Source organism: Pinus tabuliformis, chromosome 8 (genome assembly GCF_031772625.1).
Source record: "Pinus tabuliformis cultivar Carrire ecotype Pingquan chromosome 8, CPIR1, whole genome shotgun sequence".
Taxonomy (NCBI): domain Eukaryota; kingdom Viridiplantae; phylum Streptophyta; class Pinopsida; order Pinales; family Pinaceae; genus Pinus; species Pinus tabuliformis.
Genome location: NC_142294.1, coordinates 155,145,544 through 155,162,876, shown reverse-complemented (window position 1 = coordinate 155,162,876; position 17,333 = coordinate 155,145,544). Strand labels below are relative to the sequence as shown.

The 17,333-nt window shown below is 34.1% G+C and overlaps 1 pseudogene across 1 annotated transcript; it reads right to left on the bottom strand.

The window, feature by feature from the left end:
- Positions 1-243: 243 nt before the first annotated feature.
- On the bottom strand, positions 244-5,099 carry LOC149234598 (protein DETOXIFICATION 27-like; annotated as a pseudogene). Its single transcript, XR_016246093.1, has 8 exons — positions 4,479-5,099; positions 2,459-2,999; positions 2,273-2,359; positions 2,124-2,180; positions 1,750-1,988; positions 960-1,078; positions 760-846; positions 244-660 (listed from the first exon to the last, which is right to left on the bottom strand). The product of XR_016246093.1 is annotated as a protein DETOXIFICATION 27-like (transcript).
- Positions 5,100-17,333: the final 12,234 nt, after the last annotated feature.

Sequence of the window (17,333 nt, the reverse complement as noted above, 5' to 3'; positions counted from 1 at the left end):
AGTTATGATTTGTATATTAAGCTTAAAATTATTTCATAACATTCATATTCTTTGGGGTAATTTAATTTTTGGGAAAATTTTGACTGCTAATATTTCTTTTTTTTCTTTTCAATGTGTTATTTTTACAATTAACATATAATTTAATAAATCTTCATCAAAATCATCTTAAAATTATACCAGTTTAAAATCTTTTTGATCTTTAATAGTGAACATGACTATGCAACTTCTTTAATATATGAAATGTTTTAAATGGAGAAGCTAGAAAGTTTTCAATAATTCAAAACAACAGTTTGAAATTGTTAGAAGTGCCATGGCCTGAGAAGGCAGGTTGCAAATCCATGATCACAAGAAAGATGTCCTCCCTACCCCTTTTTCAGCTTCAGAAATCTCAAAATGAAATCACATCACACTGCCACTTGCATCTCTCTCCCTCCCACAGACTCTGCCACTTGCATCTAAATCAAAGAACGTCGAGTGCCTTGCAATCACAATGTAAAATACAATTCATAGGCCAGAATCCTCCTTTTTCACTCAAGCTGAAAATGCAATGTTATTTACGTCCTTGGAAGATGTAATGTTATTTACGTCCTTGGAAGATGTAATTTCATGAGTAGAATCGTCAGAAGACCATGTGTTAACACGACTTAGAGCTTTGGCAGCCTGCAATTGAAGACATAAAAAACCACTGATCAGTTACTTCCTATCCCTATACATATTCATCAACACAACGATTCATGATCCCATTTTAGTTGATTTCACCTCTCGTTCCCAGTCACAGCGATATGTAATATAAGCAAGTATGATTGTCTGCAATGCTGTCCCGCATATCATTCCTGCCCATATTCCCTGCAGTGTAAATTCAGTCTGTTATTGCCAATATTGTATCAATGTAGTGGACCTTCATTCCCTTTGACATTTCCTCCAAAGCTGGGACACTAAAGAAGGGAAAGTGTACTCACCAAGACTCCTAAATTGTATACCCAACCAAGCAACACACCAAATGGAACTCCAATGAAGTAGTAACAGCCAATGTTGATCCACGCAACATAAGATTGCCACCCTGATCCAACAGCTACCCCTGAAAACCATTTCAAACCAGAAATGCACATTCAGTCTTAACCTCTAATTTACTTGCTATTGGTCCATATCATTAAATATTCCAAATCTCATATATTAATTTTAACCTGATCATTTAAGTGATCAGAAGTTTGCATCTGTTTTTGTTTTTTATTTTAGTTTTTCCCCTTCTGAGCTTAATAGATGCAGGATTAATTTTTTTCCAGGTCTAAGCTTAATAGATCCCAGATTAAATTAATCTTTGTTAATAGATTTGATGGCATACTTTTACATCAATGCACCAAAAGAATGGAGCTTCTTTCGGATGTAAGAGATTTTCAACTTTTCATTGAGTTTGACAGAGTTCTGTCCGATCAGTTTTATTCTCACAACTTTTAATTTTTTAAGTATTCAGAAGTTTGCATTTGATTTATTTGATCCCTTTCTGAACTTAAACCTTTGGTGATGAAACGGTTCTTTATTAGGAACTATAATGACATCCAGGCATGTTTACATTATTGCACCAAACAGAATAAGTGTGGTCTTAAATGGAAGAGATTTCAACTTTTCATTAAGTTGGATATAAATAAATTCTAGTAGATCAATTTTAACCTCAAATCTCACATATCAATTTTAATCTCCTACTCTGAAAAATTGGCAAAGTGGAGTCAACGAGAAAAGCAAGTGCATTGCCTGAAAGTACTGGCTGAACACTGTTGAAGAGAATAGTAAACGCCAGCAAAATCGCCATTCTAGAAACCGTGTCTCTGATGACAGAACTGCTTGTGAACAACAGAGCAAAATCCTGGCGGAAGACCACAATGAGAACCCAAAATACAACACCTATTGCACTTGATGTAGTTGCAGAGACAATTATTGCAAATTTGGCTCCCCTGCCATTTCCAGCTCCTAGCTCATTGGCAATCCTCACTCTGCAAGAATCAACTTCAAATTACACCTAAGTCTAAATTAAATAGATAATACTATAACAGACAAAAAGAAACCCATTCAAATTCTTAAAAAAAGGACATTAGGTGCCATCCAAAATAATAGTACACTGAGCATACCCAACTGCAACAAAGAATCCAAGGGGTATCATCATCTCCCAGCCATTGATGTTCATGCTGAAAGGAACGAAGTTCAAGTCTCAAAATATTAGAATGTGAATTTAATTACCATGCATCATTCTAATAAGAAACAGAGAAGCAGGTTTTACCAGATAGAAAGGGAATCCACTGCAACTTGAGGATCTGTTAGTTTCCCTGTGAGGAGGACCAGCACTCTGTAATACCAATTCTCTAAACTGAAGATAAAACAAATAATGTGAGCTCCTTTTGCGCTGAAATTAGAATCAATCAAATAGGAATCCTTTCAAGAGTGAGTTGTGGTGTGTTGAACTAACCATAGCATCAGACCAGATGCGACGGAGAGCTTGAGAAAAGGCCACAAGTCTCTGAATGCTTTTCTGGAAAGCCCAGTCCACGTATGGGGACAACCTCCACAAGTAACATAAAGAAACTGACCAATTGCAGGCACCCACCACGCTAAATCCAATGTAATGGCTGCTCCCACAAGTCCCATTTCCAATTTAACGATAAAAAGCCAGGTTAGGACAATATGAAGCACCAATGAAGCTACAGAAAGCCAGGCAATGACCATGTTTTTCAACTGTGACTGCAGGTATCTCTGAATCGGAAACATAAATATAAATGCAAAGTGCTGAGGAATGAACCAGATTGAAACTGATCCGGATAGTTCAGCAATATCATCTGGCTGACCCATCAACTTGAGAAGGGGGTAGCAAATATATAGATTGGTAGGAGGAGGACTGCAACAGCAAAAAGCACAATCCAAGAGCGTTGCATATATACTCCCAGCATTTGGTATTGCTTAGCTCCGTAAGCTTGGCCGCACAGAGTTTCCAGGGCACTGCCCATGCCTAACTGCCATTAAAACACAAGATGAAACTACATCAGCAATAGGGGCCATGATGGCGTCGCTGATTTACTTGCATTTAATGTCAAAGTGATCACTTTCAAATTTTGACCTTCAAACTGTCAGAATTGGATACAGTCCTGAGTCGCTATATTAAATTTCCTTGTGCGGATTAGAATTTGAAGTGATAATTTTCGAAGAACCTTTTTTCTACCGCGAATGTTGATAACTATATGTGTGAACAGAGCAATCTAGCTCTATCTTATTTTTGGCGATCTATCTCTATCTTATATGTGTGAAAATTGTCATATAATGTAATTGCTCGGCCAGGTATTCTTTTTTCAAATAAAATTAGAAGATATTTTTCCGAAAATAAAATAAAATAAAATTGGTGGAGATAATTTTAGGAGGAGAGTTTGAGTAGTTGGGAGCACAAAAATACAATATCCCAATGATGTTTCAATGATATTAAAAATTATATAAAATCTATAATTAATATCTTTAATGACTGTATAAAATTATATTAATATCTGAGTTAAAATTATAATGATACAATGATTTTCTTTTACCACTTCCATATTTTAAGGGTTAACGGTGAAGAACAGGTAATTTTTTGCCCTTTTTGCTTTTCTTGGCGACGTCATTGATTATTACACAGCATTGAGCAAACTATTCGTCAAATACTATTAGAAATTTTAATATTATTGTTAACTTTTTTTTAATATGAAATTGTGAAAACACATTAACCATGTTGAAAAATTTAATTAAGAATTCGTGAAAACAGATTTATTAACACTATCCAAACACAGATTCATTAACACTGTCCAAAAGTTCCATAGGACTCTCAACATGCTGTGTTAACATTGTGAAAACAGGTCAGAATTCATTAAAACAGTTAAACTTTACCAGTTTTATCATTTTGAAACTTTTTAGTTATATAAATTTAATATTACAGGTTCAGATTCAATATTGCAAAAATATAAAACTATTATTTTCCCAATTTTAAATTAGATTTTAAAATAACACACACAAAAATCACTTTAAAAAAATAAATTGGGATCTTACATAGGCCATTAGATTCTTTCCAAATCAATGTTTAGGCTATTAGATTTTATCCAACTCAATATATTTAAGCTATTAGATTCTATCCAAATCAATATATAAAAGCTTATGTCTGTTTTTCAAGTTTTTTTCTTCTAAATTTTATTTAGTTAGCTTAGGTCTGTTTTTCAAGATTTTTCTTCTAAATTTTATATAGTTTTTATGGAATCACAAATTTGATTTATAAACCCTGTAAAAATCAATATATAAAAGCTTAGGTCTGTTTTTCAAGTTTTTTCTTCTAAATTTTATATAGTTTTTATGGAATCACATAAGTTGAGTCAAATAACAAAGATAAAAGCAGCGTACGTGAGTGAAATTAAGAATTATGAAATGTCCCAGAAAGAGAAAGAAAAAGAAAAATGACAAGTATGGTGGATACTTACAAACAGCCCAAAGTTCAGACCAACGACGACAGTGCTGGCAATGGAAATGGCAGCTAATTCCAAGTCGCCCAAATGCCCGGCAAACGCTACAGTAATAACGTTCATGCCATACATGGCTATTCGGCTCAAGATGGCAGGCCCCGCAATGCTCCATAGCTTCTTTGATTCCTCCAAAAATCCTCGGCCTGCATCTTTTGAACATATCAGTGCCCACTCTTCCACATCAGGGGCCTTGCAATGGCGATTTCTTTCTTCATCCAACAATGGATCGCGCAGGGAGTCTCCCATGTTGAATGTGGCAGAGAATTAGATGCTACAGAGGGAATCTCTGCACCGTTTGCAACTGGAAAATGTATCCAAAAACAGAGCTAATAAATCCCACATCGACCCGGCTAGGCGTGAAAGGAGCTGACATAGGGATCCTATAACAACACGCGTGCTCACGATTGACCGACTACAAGTGGAAAATGTGTCCAAAAACTGAGCTAATCATTCCACATATCAAATCCGATGACGACACGCACGCTCATTAACCAGAGAAATGGCGCAGAAAATCAGAGAAGTAGACGCCCAAGTCACAAACCGTCCACATGGTCGCTTGCGATGGAGCTGAGGAGAATAAAGAATGATAGTAGAGTACCATCAAATTGGTGCCTTGTGCCTTTATTTATTAAAACTGCTTCCCTGCACTTTAATAAATAAAGTGTAAGTACGGTTCGCTTTACATTCCTCTTATACTTATACTTCGTCCCCACAATGAAATCTTCCTCTGCACAATCAAAACTTCTTTCGCATATCTTCACTCTACACAATGAGGCTTTCTCCATACCTTTTGCATTCGACATAATGAAAGCTGAACTCTGAGATATGTGGTTGCCTCAAAGTGCTAAATATATAGAGAAATTGTCCAAAGCAAGTGCATACCCAAAAATTCATATTAAGCAACTAGATTAAATGGAGGTGAGTGAAACATTCAACAATATTATATATTGGTTCCTTCCACACTTCCAGATTCACACATCTCCGCACAATGAAATCTTCCTCCGCATATCCTTACTTCGCACAATAAAATCTTTCATGTTTCTTCAACATTTAAATAATCCACTGGGAGAAAGCATGCAATGGGTGTAAAAAAATCTAAATCTCTAAAGCTATAAAGGAAATTGTCATTTTCACAACCATTCTAAAATCAATCAAAACTACAAGCATGCAATGATATGGGATGCAAACCACCATACTTTCAAGGAGAATTGCCAATGCACTCTTCATAGTCAATATCAAAAGTAGTTGCGACATCTAAAGCTACTAGATATTATATAACTGAATATTGCAATAGATGATCATGTTGTAGCCATATAAATTCTCTGAGAGCATGAATAAAATTCTAGTTACAACTTCATGTAATGTAAAGTACAAGACAATAATTTGAACACTCGACGATATAAGATTTTCATATTATTGTGTGAAGTGCGAATGTGCAGATTGATACATTGTGTGGAGCACATAAATTCAAGTCAAAAAAATGCTAAGTAATATTATATATCATTTTCTTCTGGACCTTTGCATTCACACATGTCCACACAATGAAAAATTTGTACCCGAAATGAAATCTTCTTTGCACAACGAAAGCTTTTTTCACCCCTGTGCATACAAACCGTCCACATGATCGCTAGCGATTGAGCTCAAGAGAATAAAGAAAGAATGATTGGAGAGTAACATCAAATTGGTACCTTGTGGTTTTATTTATTAAAGTGCCTTGTGCTTTCCTTCCAATTGGTACCTTGTGGTTTTATTTATTAAAGTGCCTTGTGCTTTCCTTCCACTATATAAAGTGTAAGTACGGTCACTTTACACAACTACAACTATTTATAACTATCTTTCATGTACATTCCTCTTATACCCTTTTTGTTTGATTTTTTTTCAAAGCCTGTTCCCAATGGATATATAAATTTATACATATAAGTTCAAATTTACGACATCTTATATTCCCTCTTTATTATATTTACGACTTTAAAGTAAAAGGTTTATTTTATTACCTTTCAATGATGTAAATAAATGAATATAAAAGCATACAGAGATCGATATTGGTTTGCTTAAACGAAACTAAATCTATGGCAAAAGATATTCAATCAGTATGTCTAATTATTAATATTTCACATACATTTTTTTATATCTTTTTAATAGAATTTTTTTTAATAACATTGTTTTCATAAAGTTAAAGTTAAAATTTATTTATTTTTTATTTTTTTTAAACTTAAAATTTTATTTTTTATTTTTTCCATAGGCTAATATAAAACAAGGTGCGGATTAAAATTATTAGAAGATATTTTAAAGTATTTTTAATTGTATAGTTTAACAAGATTGATAGCTACAACAAAGCATATTTCTTGTTTAGAAGGCAAATTAATTAATTAGTTATGCGAAGTGTGGAAGAAGCACAATGAAAATTTTCTCCACACTTCCACATTCCGCGCAATGACATATCACCCAAAGCAATGAAAGCTTCCTCCACATTTCCGCATTCCATACAATGACATATCACCCAAAGCAATGCTTAATAGAAATACTAAGGCGACGAACTTTGAATCCAATTCTGCTATGTTGTATTACTATCAAAATTATCCCCAATGTATATTAAGATATTATTATTACTTCCACACTCCACGTAATGACATATCACCCAAAGAAACACCTAATAGAATTTGTTAGACGACAAACTTTGTATCCTATGCTACTATGATGTATTAGTATCATAATTATCCCCACTGAATATTATGATATTGTTATGTTTCCCTCCTAATAAACGAAACAAATAAATTACTATAACATTACTATTTTGAAAACGAGACAAATCAAATACTCAACAAAAAAGTGAGGATAAAGGGTGCTCCATGACGAAGAGTCTTAAACGAGAAACACGAATAATTTATTCAAAAGTTAATGCCTGCTAGCACACCTCTTTCATCCATAATAGTAGTAATAGTTTAAATATATTTGTAATAATTTGTTGGCTTTCATTGCGTAGAGTGTGAAGCCACCTTTGCACTTCGCATAATAAAAACCACCTCTACTCTCACCAAATATTATTTGTCTTTATTCAAGAATGAAATTCCCAACCACGCTTACACGCTACAGAAAATCGTACCAAAATTTTATGAGTAAACCGTCACACTCATGTCAAATTTTGTGAGGTATACCGTCACATTCATGCCTGATTTTCTCATAGTTGTTAGCAACAGAGATATGTTTACATTGACACTTTAAATTCACAAACTTGTCCATAATTTTGAAGTGGTCTCACAAATGCATTATGCAAGCACTCATGGGTCCTTATCACGCAAATCTCCAAAGACCTCGCAACACTGTAATGCAAGATGCTCCATTTTCATAACCGTTTCCGCAATCTATCATTATTCCTGCCTCTACACACTTCACAAGAATATTAAGATTTGCATATTATCTCTTGCCATTCCCAGCATTGATACATTGTGCGAAATGTGGATGTGCAGAGTCATACATTTTACAGAACCCATAAATTCATATTGAACAAATAATGAGCAATATTATATATCAATTTCTTTCACACTTCTGCACTCGTGCATGTATGCACTCTACATAATGAAAACTTCGTCCCCACAATGAAATCTTCCTCTGCACAATCAAAACTTCTTTCGCATATCTTCACTCTACACAATGAGGCTTTCTCCATACCTTTTGCATTCAACATAATGAAAGCTGAACTCTGAGATATGTGGTTGCCTCATAGTGCTAAATATATAGAGAAATTGTCCAAAGCAAGTGCATACCCAAAAATTCATACTAAGCAACTAGATTAAATGGAGATGAGTGAAACATTCAACAATATTATATATTGGTTCCTTCCACACTTCCAGATTCACACATCTCCGCACAATGAAATCTTCCTCCGCATATCCTTACTTCGCACATTAAAATCTTTCGTATTTCTTCAACATTTAAATAATCCACTGGGAGAAAGCATGCAATGGGTGTAAAAAAATCTAAATCTCTAAAGCTATAAAGGAAATTTTCATTTTCACAACCATTCTAAAATCAATCAAAACTACAAGCATGCAATGATATGGGATGCAAACCACCATACTTTCAAGGAGAATTTCCAATGCACTCTTCATACTCAATATCAAAAGTAGTTGCGACATCTAAAGCTACTAGATATTATATAATTGAATATTGCAATAGATGATCAGGTTGTAGCCATATAAATTCTCTGAGAGCATGAATAAAATTCTAGTTCCAACTTCATGTAATGCACAGTACAAGACAATAATTTGAACACTCGACGATATAAGATTTTCATATTATTGTGTGAAGTGCGAATGTGCAGATTGATACATTGTGTGGAGCCCATAAATTCAAGTCAAAAAAATGCTAAGTAATATTATATATCATTTTCTTCTGGACCTTTGCATTCACACATGTCCACACAATGAAAAATTTGTATACGCAATGAAATCTTCCTTTGCACAACGAAAGCTTTTTTCACCCCTGTGCATACACCATAATGAAAGCTACCTCCGCACCTCTATTGTTAACACAATGAAAGCTAAACTTTGAGATAAATGACTGCCTCGATGTGTTGAAGATATAGAGAAATTGTCCAAAGCAAGTGCCTATGCAGAAATTCATATTAAGCAGTTGGATTACATGGAAGTGATTAAAACATTCAACAATATTATATATCAGTTTCTTCCACACCTCCACATTTGTGCATCTCTGCACTCTAGACAATGAAAGCTTCATCTACATAATGAAAGCTTCATCTGCATATCCACACATTGTATATCCACACTCTACACAATGAAAACTTTCTTCACATTCACACATCTCCACATTCCGAACAATGAAATATTCCTCCACACATCCAGACTCAACACAGTGAAAGCTTCCTTCGCACTCAACATAGTGAAAGCTTCCTCTGCAGGTCCATGTTCCGTTTGATGAAAGCTTCATTCACATATTCATAGTGTACATCTTTGTGAACATTGTTTTATTTATGTATGTTATTTTTTATAAATTTGATTTACAAAAATTTGATGATAATGCATTCGAGTAGGCTGAATAATTACATACTAGTAAACATGAAAACAAATGTTGCAAGATTTAAGAAAACTTACAATATGTGAAAGCACAAACCGTGATTGTTTGACTCTTAGTTGTTATTCGAATTCATGATTTCTTGAAAAATAAAAGATTAAAACATATAACTTCTTTTGAACTTTATCAATTAAACATAGAATGAACGTGAAGCAAACACTCAACAATATTAAATACGAAGCAACTGCATATTTGGAACAACAAATTAATACATATGTTTCACTCCGAGATATGGTAGAAGCCTTCATTGTATGAAGTGCAAAGGTGTGAGAGTGAAAAAGTGCGCAAGAAGCGCAATGAAAGTTTACTATGCACCTCCGCACTCCAAGGAAATATATTTTCTATTGCTTATGAAATATATTTTATAGAATCCTAACCAAAGTTATAAAACAAATATGTGTAAATATCAACATGGAATATAAACTATGGATGATTTTCAAGAGATGTATAAGGCTTCATTTATCTAATTTCTATATAGGTGGTCTTTTAACCGTGAAGATCTCAGAAGAACACGTATTAGTCTACTATGAACTATACTCTAGTTGTCCCACCTCCACTATTACTATATCAAGTGATTGATTTGTCTTTTATTCCATAACATCATTTACTAGATTTGTCGATCACTAAACTGGAGAACTACTAATAATTCTCAGAGGTGAAAAGTCATTATATCTATTTTAGTAGATGTATATTGCTTGTTGGAAACCAAAAATTTCAGAACGAGATCATGGATTGTGTTCGTCCACTGTAGAAGTATTTTATAGAAAGGAAATGCTTTATCTATTGTGAACTTGAGGAAATTCTCTTCTTCGAGAATGCATTCATGTGTGAGAATAATGGAAATACACTTAATAAAATGTTTCTAAAAGATGAAAAGTGATTACGATATTGACTTGTGGACGATCTTTGCAAAGAGCCAGATAGGCCTAGGATTGAATGTCTTAATGTAATAGTATATGCTAGAAAATCCATCTATGTTTTTAAATCAAAAACCCGATTTCAAATATGTGAATTTAAAGATTGACCAAAGTACAAATTAACCCAACAATAGGAACATTGACACACAATATTTCAAATTAGCATCATGTACAATGGAGGAAACTTTCATTGTACGAAGTGTGGGAGTGTGGAGGAAGCACAATGAAAGCTTCCTCCTCCCTTCCGTACTCCGCATAATGAAATTCACTGAATACTAAACATATAACATCTTTTTAACTTCAAAATCTTAAAACACATAACATATTTATCATGTTAGCATTGTATTCTTGAGAGATGTATGTCTAAGATTCAAAACTATTTTCAAATGTTCATTTTTGTTTTAATCAATAACACAACATTAGATAAAATACAAAGGCCCAAAGCATATCTTCGAAAGATTATACAAAACATTATCACAGAATTGGAATAGACTCAAAATTGGATCACAATAATCAGTCTTTGTGCTTGAGAAGTCTTGAACAATAAGAAACACAATTGCAGTAACAAAAACTATATCCATATTCAAATGCTAATCATCATAACTATAATTCAGATATATACACAATTATATTCAAAACATTATGTCAGTATTCTTCACAAAATTAGTAAACAAAGTCAGATCTAGAACATAGTAATGAGATTTGGAACCAAAATTGTAAATCCTGATACTTAATCATAAAATTAAATGAATTTGTCCCAATGTGGACTGGGATTGGGCTCCTGTGAACAATAATATGAAAAAGGAATCTGCAAGGAAAAATAAGAAAATATATATAAGAATTAGCTTAGGTCATGATAACAAAACAAACAAAGTTGAATAATTAAATACTAGTAAACAGAAACACGAATATTGAAGGATTTAATAACACATAACATGTAAAGGCATAGACTGTGATTGTATGTTTTTCAGTTGTTTATCGAATTCATGATTTCTTAAAGAATTTTTCCCACCATATTTTTAATGAAATCTTTGATAGAAAGGATTGTAATCTCCATTTTGACATTTTCATTGAATATCTCTTTCTCAAATTTTCTAGCCTCTTCTAGCTATTGCACAGCCAAGACAAACTTTTGTTCATTGATACTAACACAAGTAATTAGCCATTTGCTAATTTCTTCTCCAATAAATTCAATTATGTCATCACACACCATTTCCTTTAACTGTTTTATCTTTCCTAATTCAGGTATTAACATGTCTCTTGAAATTAATTCAGAATTGTGTATGATGGACAAACTATTTAGGTCCTAAACAATCTTTATAGTCTTGAGAAAGGCATTGCCTCTTATAATATCTAAGCTTTCACATTTAGAAATGATGTTATATAGTGTCTTGATTCTCTTAGACCATCCAACTTCCACTTTATTCATTCAATTAACGTCTTGGAGTCCTTTGTTTTCTTTCTCTAGATCGGAGAGTTATTCAAGCCTATGACTAAAAATTTGTAGCTCATTGTCAACATATTTCTTATCTAGCTTAAGATAACTTTTAACTAAATAAAAAATGACTTAATTTCTTGTGCTAAACATTGTAAATTGAAAGTTGCTTGCCATGCATGATCAATAATTTCCAATGTTTGGCATATGTTACTGATGATATATGATTTCACTGCATTAAGGAGATTGCTAGATTTATTATATCTATGCAGTGTAGTAGGGGTAGAAATTTCCAATGGTAGTTCCCATATTTCTAGTGGAGTCATTAACAAAGGACCTAGATTTACAGTGTCTTCTAGCTCTTTTATTTTTTATTTTTTATTTTTTAGTCTCAGATCCTATGCTTACTATTTTCCAATAGACTATGCAAGTGCCTCACTAGTAGAGTGATGTAATATCATGAGCCTTGTGGCTCCAATGCTAGACACATTAATATCTGTTTGTTCTTGATTAATAATATTTGTATTATGAACTTTTACTTTTTCAATTCTCAAATTTTTACTACCCTTGTCATAATTTTCATTTTGCAATGTGATAGTGTGCTCATCGAAAATAGTGACTTCTTCTGGAATTTTCTCCATTATTTTTTGATTTTCTACTAAACAAGAGTTAACCCAATTAGGTTGTACAACACTGTCAACTTCCACATCTATAGTTTGTTCAATAATTTCTCTTTTAGGGGACTTTTGGATTTTTTTGTTTGAATGATATGCACTTGGTTTGGAGTGAATTTCCAAGGATGGGTGAATGCATGCAGATGTGTTACACTTTTGGGCCAAATGTGGCGATAAAATTTCAAGTTTATCATATTTTATTGAATTGAAGCCCTCAAAATTCATATAAGCATTATGAATTTTGATTAAGAGTAAAAAGACAAATTGTGGAGAATTATGTTGTTTCCCTAATGATATTTTTTACAAAAATATTTAGTGTCGTATAATATGTCAAATTTCCATTAAATGAAATGTGTGTTCTTGCAAATTTTTACACATCTTAAGAGGTATGTGTGTGTTCACATAGCATAAATTACTTTAAAATGTGTAATTTTTAGAATATATTTATGAGAATGATCTACATGGAGAGAGATAAGTTTTTCATACTATTTTTTTATTATTAGTATTTTTTAAAGTTGGCGAAGTAATATTTCAATTACATTTTGTAAACACGTGTTCACATAAGATTTTTTTTCAACTATTTAAATAAATTAAAAAACCAAGATTACCCTTTTGAAAAGGACTTGTAAATGAAGATAATGGTATTTTTTGAAATTTTTTCATTGTGTCTATTTTATGATATTGATTTTTTATTCAACCTCTTTAAAACTATTCAAAAAAATTTCAAACATTACATTTAAAAGAAATTAGATGAAAAATATCATATGAATTTGAAAATGTCAAACTCATATGTCATTGGATAGAGGATTCCTTCATGAATCTAACATGATCAACTCCGCCACCCAAGGACAATTTTTTCCCTAAGTCCGATAGAGTACAAAATGGTGTTGTAGGAAATTTTGCAAAAGGGGTGCTGAAACTGTGGAGTTTAGAACTTCATAGGCTCGATCGAGGGTTTTGTAAACCCTTGATTGATCCATATACATGCTTAACAGGGGCTCGATCGAGCTATTATTCTTGATCGAGATATTATCCTCAATCGAGCCTTTTATTAAAAAAATGAATCCCATAATTGATCTAAAATTTAAGTTTTTACCACATTTTAAAATTCCAAATATTTGTAACACCCTCCTCCCACATCTACCAAAGTAACCAGTCAACCAGGGTAAACATGTGACGAGAGGTTACTATGATATGATTCGACTTCCTAGGTCACCTTAAGGAAATGAAATCAACAGAAACACATCATACAGACCTTCCACATCAGCTACAAGACCCTTGAGAACCATACCAACACTTATGGTACCAACCGCTTATTTGGACGCTCTCATGATAAGGCATGCCAGTGTCTAGGGATTATTTTTCTTAGTGTTGTGTTAGCATTCTTGGGATTTTAGCCACTTTTTCAGGCCCAGAGCCCAGAATTGAATGACACCTTCAGAATAGAAAGATAACAGTGAAACAATGTTGCAAATGCAAATACTTGAACAAGCCCTTGATTGTACCCCTACTAGACATGGCATGCATTTCGTCAAACATATCACAAATATGTAATCTACAAGTGTAAACAACAAATCTAAGTATATGGGTCTCATACTCATCTGAGAATCGCTAAGAAGCATTGATGCCTCAACACATTAGCTTCATTTTCATCTATTAGGTCATAGATACATTTTTCATTCATTTACAAGTAAAAACATGATGAGAGCCATATAAAATTACTATCATAAAACATATTCATAACCAACATAATAGAAACATAAATACTAAGGAAATCACAACCATATGATCCGCATATAAACCAATATAATACTCATAAAAATACAAGGAGAAATAACCTCATATTGATGATGAAAAACCTAAACTTGGGATGGGACTACCACGTTCCACCCGATCGTAGAATGGCTAAGCCAAATCTCTCTTTAGCCATTTATCCCCGTGCAATATTCCAAGCATGAATGTGGGATCCCATAAAACACATCAATCCAAAACCATTGAGGGCTTCCTGAGGCCAACCACCTCAACCCATCAAACAATGTTTCCACCTCGTGGTCAGACATCACAAAACTATCATCAAATTGGTTTCTATCCAAGCCTTCCAGGGCTCCATAGCATTTGTTCATATTATCAAGGCTCCAGGACTAGTAACTCAACCCACAACTTATATCGGGCTCCATAACGTTTGTTCAACCAAGGCTCCATGACTAGTAACTCAACCCACCTAGCGATCCAGAGCGTTTGTCAAACCAAGGCTCCAGGGCTAGTAACTAAACCCAAGCTTTTACAGAGCTCTAGAGCATTTGTCCAACCAGGGCTCTAGGAATTACTAACTCAACCCACCCTAAGGAAACATGAGAACCAACCAAAACAAAACAAGGAAATAAATCCACAATCACCATGGCTATCCAGGAAATGGTAAGGCTAGGAAAATCCACTATCAATCTAGGCAATCCTCCATGCTAGTGATAGATCATGAAAAATAAACCACATGCATATGCCATGCATGCCAAAATTAGTGAGGAAAACATACATGCAACTAGGTACCTCCTAGCAAAACCCATTGTAGCTGTTGATTCTGATGTCCTCTTGCACTTTCCTACTCTTCCTTTGCCTTATTGCTCCAAAATTCCAAGTATGCCACACCCTCCAAGAGTGCTCCAAGAAAAATCTAAGTGTCCAAGAGTGAGAGAGAGAGAATAATGAGAGAGCTCCAAAAACTAAACTGACAAAAGGTTACCCACTGATCCTCAGAAGCCTCTTTATCAATGAGGCCTCTATTTTCTTCATTTTCCATTATTTTCCTCCTCACATTCAACTTGTGACCTTTCACCTCCCTTCTCCTAATTTCCATTATTTTCATAAATAAATGTGCCAAAAATGTCATTTTTCCTATGCCATTTCCTTTCCCAATTTACTTAGCCATTAATAAACCAATTAACACCCACACTAGGATGTCTTTCCCAACATTCAACTTGGAATAAGTGTCCCATCAACCGTGATTATTATTTTTCATTTTATTAACTTTTATTACATGGAATTTTCACCAGGGCTATTACAGAACTCTCCCCTTTGGGGGAACACCGTCCTCGGTGTTCGACAACACCTATAACCACAAGACTGTTGTAAGAAAAACATACTTCCCATGGAGCTTTATAACTTAGCTCGTTGTAGTATTTACAATGATCAACCTACTAAAAACAAACCAACATGACAACATAACAAGTATAACATCATAATGGCATGACACCCATATCGCTTATTGGATATTTATAACAGATATCATGGTGATATTTACATCCATATACATATGTACATATACTAAACATCACCAAAACATATACCAAAACACCATACCAAAACTGCTTTGCCTCAATCAACAAATAATGAAGGATACATAGCCTGCATTTGATCTACCATCTCCCATGTAGCTTCATTGGGCCCAAAGTGCTTCCATTTCACCTTAACTTACTTGATTGCTCAGTTCCAGAGCATGAACATCTTTTTCTTCAATATACAATGAGGCTCCAGCTGGAATTCTCCATCTGGTTCCATTTACAATACAGACCAGTGAATCACATAATTAACGTCTTTAACATACTTCTTAAGCAAAGACACATGGAAAACATCATGGAATCTCACTATCAAAGGCAGTGCAAGTCGATAGACTACCAGCCCAATCCTTTCAATAATAATGAACGGTCCAAAAAACTATGGTGCTAGCTTGGCACATGATCCAATCTACAAGGAGCTCTTCTTTGGTTTGATGTGCAAGTACACTTGTTCCCCAACCTATAACTCCTTGAAAAACATGTTCTGATCTGCATAGCTCTTCTTCCTATCCTGTTCTACCTTTAGATTCTTCTTTATAACCTACATATCATATTCCATGTTCACCAACATGTCCGGTCCAATCAATACCCTGTTAACTGGATCATTCCAACTGATGGGAGTATTGCAACTCCACCCATACAATGCGTCAAATAGACTCATCTTCAAATATTCTGGATACCCATTGTTGTAAGCGAACTCTACTAGTGGAATATATTATTCCCACTTTCACTACTAATGCATAACATACATCTTCAACATGTCCTGCAATATCCTGTCAACCCTCTATGTATGTCCATCTGTCTTCGGATGATAAGATATACTGAAGGCAAAATCTATGCCCAAACCTGCAAACAACTCCTTCCAAAACATGGAAGTGAACTTTGCATCCATGTTTGACATAATATTCTTTGGTATTCCATGCAATGTAATCACATCTTTGATGAATACCTGTGCTAAATCGCTAGCTGAGAATGTAGACTTCACTGGAATGAAGTGCACAACCTTTGCCAACCTGTCCACAAAAACCATGATGGAATCATGTTGTCTCACTGTCCTTGGAAAACTTGTGATAGAGTCCATAGAAAAGACCTCCCATTTCCACTCTGGAATCGCAATCGACTGTAGCAGTCCACGTGGATGCTTACACTTTGACTTCACATGTTGAAAATCGAAACACCTAGCCAACAATTCATAATATCCTACACTCCACAACAAAAAGGTGTTGCAGAAAGGAAAAATAGGATATTGGTGGAGTGTGCACAGAGTATGATCAAAGGTAAGAACCTCTCAAATGCCTTTTGGGTAGAAGCCATTAGTATTGTTGTTTATTTACAAATTAGAAGTCCAACAAGGTATCTTGATTTCA